Below are 7,269 nucleotides of genomic sequence, written 5' to 3'. Positions count from 1 at the left end.
CGCGATTGTTCTTTCTCCCTCATTTTTCTCTCCGAAAATAGGATTTTATAGCATCGGTTTCAGAGTCTGCGGGGCCACCAGGCGGGGATAACCCACCTGGGCACGCTAGGAGAGAGGTGCGCGCCCTAGTGGGTTGTGCCCACCCAGGTGCCCCTCTCCGGTAGGTCTTGGCTCCAGAAATTATTATATATTATATAAAAATTTCTCACAAAGTTTTGTTCCGTTCCGAGAACTTTTATTTCTGCACAAAAACAACACCATGGTAGTTCTGCTGAAAACAGCGTCAGTCCGGGGTTAGTTTCATTCAAATCATGCAAATTAGAGTCCAAAACAAGAGGAAAAGCGTTAGAAAAAGTAGATACGTTGGAGACGTATCAACTCCCCAAGCTTAAACCTTTGCTTGTCCTCAAGCAATTCAGTTGATAAACTGAAAGTGAAAAAGAAAAACTTTTACGAACTCTTTTGCTCTTGTTTGCATAAATAAGCTTAAACAACACCCAGGTTTTAGCCAATCATTATAACTAACCATGCCGACAATAACTCTTGAAGATTATAATGACCCATATCACTAACATAATCAGCTAGCGAGCAATAATAAGACATCTCAAACGGCAACACGTTGTCAAAACAACCATGATATAATATGACAATAGTGGTATCTCGCTAGCCCTTTTTGAGACCGCAAAACATAAATGCAGAGGACCTCCAAGGTCCAAGCAACGACTAAACATTGTAATTCTTGGTAGAAAAGATCCAGTCATGACGGACCCAATATTAGCTACACACAATGCATAAGTCATGACAGCTGTGCTCTCTCAGTCTCTAGCGCTTGTTTTAGAAGGTGATGACACAACATAAAAGTAAATAGAAAGTCCCTTCGCAAAGGGAAGCAGTGATTTGCAGAGGTGCCAGAGCTCAAGTTTTTCAAACAGAGATAAATGATATTTTGAGGCATGCACCCTTCTCATTTACTTCACGACCATCAGTTATCAATGTCTCCCATGCTAAATAGGCTACTGGCGGTTCCCAAGCGATAAAAGTAAAGGTTTTGACTCCATTGGGAGTTTTTGTTTGATTATTAGAGCGATTAACTCTTTTTGTATTTTGCAGTTTGGGACTGGGCATCCCTATTACCTCCCTTTTCTCGTGCTATGGCGAGTGAATAAACACTCGACCCGAGAATAACCCGCTTAGCATGGAAGATACCGACCACCTCATGTTGTTCCATGAATGATCCAGGCACACAAAACGGATATTTTTTTGAAATTTTTAGAGGTGGCACATGCAAATTTACTTAGGACGGCAGTGTAATACCACATATAGGTAGATATGGTGGACTCATCTGGAATAACTTTGGGTTCAAGGTTTTTGATCTACAAGCAGAATCCCCACTTAATACAGGCGAAGGCTAGCAATTAGATTGAGAAGCGGGTAGCTAGAGAGCAACGACGATCATGATCATGCATTATGCATAAGTAACATTGGAAACTAGCATGAGTAGGATATGAACACCATGAACATAAATATCATAGATTCTATGTTGGTTTTGATTCAACTACATGCATGAACATGTGCCAAGTCAAGCCACTTGAACATTTAGAGGAGGATACCATATCATCATACTACATCACAATCATTTTTAACGCAATGTTGATATCCAAGATAAATCATTATTAACTCCTAGCTACTTATGCATGGCATGAGAAACTATAATCTCTAATTGTCATTGCAAACATGTTTAATCATAATGGGCTGAATCATGGATACTAGGTTAAACATATTTACACAAAAAGAACAAGTCGAGTTCATACCAGTGTCTCTCTGCCACGGCTAGTTCATCAAATATCGTCATTATTGCCTTTCACTTGCACAACCGAATGGTGTGAAAATAATAATAGTGCAAGAATGCCATGGACTAAGCTGGAATCTGCAAAACATTAGATTCAACAGGAGAAGACAAGGTAAAATGGGCTCTTTATTAGTTCAACAAATATTCATATAAGAGCCACTCAACATTTTCATCGTGGTCTTCTCCTCAATACAACTCGAATAAAATGAAAAGAAATTCAAAGAAACACACTGAAATATTTTTGGAGTTTTGGGTTTTCTTGAACGAGCAAATAAAAGGGAAAAACAAAAATATTTACACGGGAGAGCTCCCAACAAGCAAAAGAAGAACAAGGAAATCTTTTTGGGTTTTCATTTTAATATTACAACTAAGCATGCATAGAAATTAAATTAGCTACAACTATTATTTTTGGTTTTTCTAAAGTTTTTCAAACACACAAGAAGAAAGCAAGAAAAATAATTCTAAGCATGGATGATACAATGAAAAGTGTGAGCACCGACAAGATGAATAAGTGGACATGAATGTAATGTCGGTGAGAAACACGTACTCCCCCAAGCTTAGGCTTTTGGCCTAACTTGGTAGTCGATCAGTAATCTGGATGGTAGTAGGGGTACTGAAGAGCAGGCATCCACTGATCCCACTGTGGAGGCTCCTCATGTGCTTCCTCCTTGGCAGCCTGAGCATTCCGGTAGGCGATGATGTCTATAGGCATGATCTTGTATCCGCCCTGGAAATAGAATCAAACAAAGCAGGGGCAGGCAGCAGAATAATATCACAAGTTCCAACGCTAAAGACCAAGTTATAAGGAATAGGAATGTCAGGATAATTGTCGTGCAAGAAAATGATGATGCTCCATGGATGCATGGTCTAGGTAAACCTTGGTCAGAGGGTAATCATTAGGGCGTATCGCAACATTAAAGTGGGCCGCCAAGCGAGTAGCATAAATCCCACCATGGATTTTACCCTGGGATTTATTAAGATGGAGGCAACGAGCCACAATAGCTCCCAAACTATAAGTGTTGTCGCCCTCTAGTGCACGATGCAAACAGCAAGGACTGGTGAGCTAAGCACTCCCATATTCTCCCTAGCAATCAAACATTTTGCAATGAAAAGTGCAAAGTAATGAACAGCAGGAAAATGCAAGCCAGAGGCGGTGGTAGCTGACACCCCTCTCTCATCTCCCACGGTCAAAGTACGTTAAAATGCCTCAAACCCAGCCGACCTAGGCTCGGCCAAGCTCCCATCAGAAGGGACCATGCATATGTCACAAAATTCAGTAAGTGGTATCTGATGGTTTTCAGCATATAAATCAAAGCTAACTTCAGGAGGATTATTCCTAGGCAGGAAAGTAAAGCTCTGAACAAAAAATTTTGTGAGGATTTGGTGCTGTTCACACTCATCTGCAATGAAGTCGGTGAGGCCGACATTCGCAGCATATTGCATGAACTCCTGAAGGATTCCAGCCTATTCCAGTAACGGGGTGTGCGGCCATTCACACGGCCGTACCTCCGCCAACCTCCGAGGATGGAGATCACTATCAGATGACTCCCCAATAACACCCTTGGAGTTCTTCTTGGAGCCAAAATTCCTAAAGATATTCATGGTTCTCCTATGAACTAAATTCTGAAATTTATTAGCCCACAAAATTTTCTCAACAAAACTTCACAAAAATGATACCAACTACTCATAGGGATACATAGAGGCCATAGCAAGCATTCAATCTACTTAGAACACTAAGAATGCAACATGCAAGCACATCTACAGCAGCACCAAGAGTGGCTAATTATTCAAAATATAAATCACTAAAACAAAAAGTAATTGGAAAAACAGTGGAGTCACATACCAAGCAACAATCCCCCAGAACAGTTTCGGAGACGGAGCTTCGAGCAAAGAGATCGAAATCCGCGGGTTTGAGGGAAAGAACACGGGAGAGAGAGCAATGGAGATTTTTTTCTGGAGGTAGGTGATGATGTGGTGTAAAGAGATAAGTGAGGGGGGCACATGGGGACCACAACCCACCAGGGCGTGCCTGGGGGTGCTGGCGCGCCCAGGTGGGTTGTGCCCACTTGGTGCACCTCTTTCTGATGTTATTTGCACAAAAAATTCTTAAATATTCAGAAAAAATCATATTAAATTTTCAGGGCATTGTGAGAACTTTTATTTTTGGGTCATTTCTTATTGCATGGGAAAATCGGAAAACAGACAAAACATGGCATTCTATTTTATTTAGCTAATAAAAACAGAGAATAAAACGTAGGGACAGAATGTAGTGCTTACTAAATTCGTCAACTTCATACCATTCAAAAATGATTCATTAATAAGGTTGATCAAGTCTTATTAACAACCACTTTTGATTAGCATGAAACCAAAGAACTTTCGTAAATCACTAAGTTACCTCAATGGGGATATGAATGTCCCCAATAATAAGCATTCATATTTCTTTTTGACAGTAGGTAAAGGTATTTGAAAACTTCCAATAGTGATTGTCAGAGATTTTTCAATAACATTAATACCATTCACTTGGAATTGTTTCTTCGGAAAGTGCACCGTATGCTCATTACCATTGATATGAAACGTGACCTTGCTTTGATTGCAATCAATAACAACCCTTGCAGTATTCAAGAAGGGTCTACCAAGGATAATCGACATGTTGTCATCCTCGTGCATCTCAAGTATAACAAAGTCAGTTAAAATAGTAACATTAGCAACAACAACAGGCGCATCCTCATAGATACCGATCGGTATGGAAATTGACTTGTTAGCCATTGGCAAAGATATTTCAGTAGGTGTGAGTTTATTCAAATCAAGTCTTTTATATAAAGAGAAAGGCATAACACTAACACCAGCTCTTAAATCACACAAAGCAGTTTTCACATAATTCTTTTTGATAGAGCAAGGTATAGTTGGTCTTCCCAGATCTCCAAGCTTTTTAGGTACTCCATCCTTAAAACTATAAATAGCAAGCATAGTGGAGATTTCAGCTTCCGGTATTTTTCTATTATTTGTGATGATGTCTTTCATATACTTTGCATAAGGAGGCATTTTCAAGATATCAGTCAAGCAAGTACGCAAAAAGAGTGGCCTCGACATTTCAGCAAAGCGTTCAAATTCTTCGTCATATTTCTTTTTAGTTGACTTTGGTGGAAAAGGCATAGGTTTTTGAACCCACGTTTCTCATTCTTTACTGTGTTTTCTAGCAATGAAGTCTCTTTTACCATACCTTTTATTCTTAGGTTGTGGGTTATCAAGATCAACAGGTGGTTCTATCTCAACATCATTGTCTAGTTCTTTATTATTTGGTTGAGTATCTTCATGAACAACAACATTGTCTTTTTCATTATCACTAGGTGAACTTTCATTACCAGACTGAGTTTCAGCATCAATAGAACTTCATTATCATTGTCAGGAGGTTTTTCTATTTCAGGTTCACTGGAAGCATGCAAAGTCCTATCATTTTTATTTTTGTTTTTCTTTTTAGAAGAACTAGGTGCACTAGTGTTGGCTCTTTGTGAATCTTGTTCAATTCTTTTTGGGTGTCCCTCAGGATAAAGTGGTTCATGAGTCATTTTACCTCCTCTAGTTGCATCTCTAACAGCAAAGTCATGCATATTATTATTCATTTCATCAAGCAATTCTCTTTGATATTTAGCAACTTGTTCTAACTGAGTTTGAACCATATAAGCATGTTTTCCAACACCTCTAACATCATTTGATATTCTATATAACAAGTCACTCAAGCGAGCAATCATATCAAATTGTATTTCAATTGTTTCATAACATTTGCATTGAAGTGATCTTGTTGTCTAATGTAATTTTCAAACTCATAAAGGCATTGACTAGGATGCATATTGTGAGGATTGTCATTATCATTGAACTTCATAAGATAATTTACCTCTACCACCTTAGGCAGTGGTGGTGTATTAAGCCCATGTATTTCTTCAATAGGAGGTACATTTTTAACATCCTCAGCTTTAATACATTTTTCCTTCATAGATTTCTTTGCCTCTTGCATATCTTCGGGACTGAGATATAATATACCCCTCTTCTTCGGAGTGGGTTTAGGTGGTGGTTCAGGAATAGTCCAATCATCACAATTTTTCAATATGTTATTCAATAATTCCTCATCTTGTCCAATAGTTCATTCCCTGAAAACACAACCAGCACAACTATCTAGGAAGTCCCTAGAAGCATCGGTTAGTCCATTATAGAAGATATCAAGTATTTCATTTTTCTTAAGATGATGATCTGGCAAGGCATTAAGTAATTGGCAAAGCCTCCCCCAAGCTTGTGGGAGACTCTCTTCTTTAATTTGCACAAAGTTAAATATTTCCTGCAAGGCAGCTTGTTTCTTATGAGTAGGGAAATATTTTTCAGAGAAGTAATAAATCATATCCCGGGGACTACGCACACAACCAGGAGCAAGAGTATTGTACCAAGCTTTAGCATCACCCTTTAATGAGGAAGGAAATAATTTGAGAATAAAGTAATAGCGAGTTTTCTCATCATGAGTAAAAAGGGTGGCTATGTTATTCAACTTAGTAAGATGTGCCACAACAGTTTTAGTTTCATAACCATGGAAAGGATCAGATTCAACCAGAGTAATCAACTCTGGGTCGACAGAGAATTCATAATCCTTATCATCAATAAAGATAGGTGAAGTAGCAAACTTAGGATCACATTTCATTCTAGCATTCAGAGATTTTTCTTTATACTTGCATAATAATTTCTCTAGATCATCTCTATCATTGCAAGCAAGAATATCTCTAGTTGTTTCTTCACTCATAACATAACCTTCCGGTACCTTAAGCAATTAATATCTAGGAAGGCTAGTCCTAGTAGGTGTTTCAGGAGTTTCAGTTTCAAGCTCATAATCAGATTCAACAACATCATGTTGTATAACTCTAGCAATTTGTTTATCAAGAAATTCACCAAGTGGCACATCATCATTAAGCAAGGTACTAGCATCATCATAAGCATTATCCATAGCAGAAGTAGCATCATCTATAGCTTGCGACATATCAGAATGAATAGCATGTGGTGGTGTTGCAAGTTTACTTATAACAGAAGGTGAATCTAAAGCAGAACTGGATGGCAGTTCCTTACCTCCCCTCGTCTTTGAGGGACATATCTTAGTCTTAGCATCCTTCTAATTCTTCATAGTGATAATATGCTAATAATCCCAAATGACTCAACAAATATAGCTATGCTCCCCGGCAACGGCGCCAGAAAAAGGCCTTGATAACACACAAGTATAGGGGATCGCAACAGTTTCCGAGGGTAGAGTATTCAACCCAAATTTATAGATTCGACACAAGGGGAGCCAAAGAATATTTGAAGGTATTAGCAGCTGAGTTGTCAATTCAACCACACCTGGAGATTAATTATCTACAACAAAGTGATCAGTAGCAAAGTAGCTTGAT

Source organism: Triticum urartu, chromosome 6A (assembly GCF_056163025.1).
Source record: "Triticum urartu cultivar PI428250 chromosome 6A, HENAU_Tu73, whole genome shotgun sequence".
In the NCBI taxonomy this organism is placed as follows: Eukaryota; Viridiplantae; Streptophyta; class Magnoliopsida; order Poales; family Poaceae; genus Triticum; species Triticum urartu.
Note: the sequence above shows the minus strand (reverse complement) of the source record.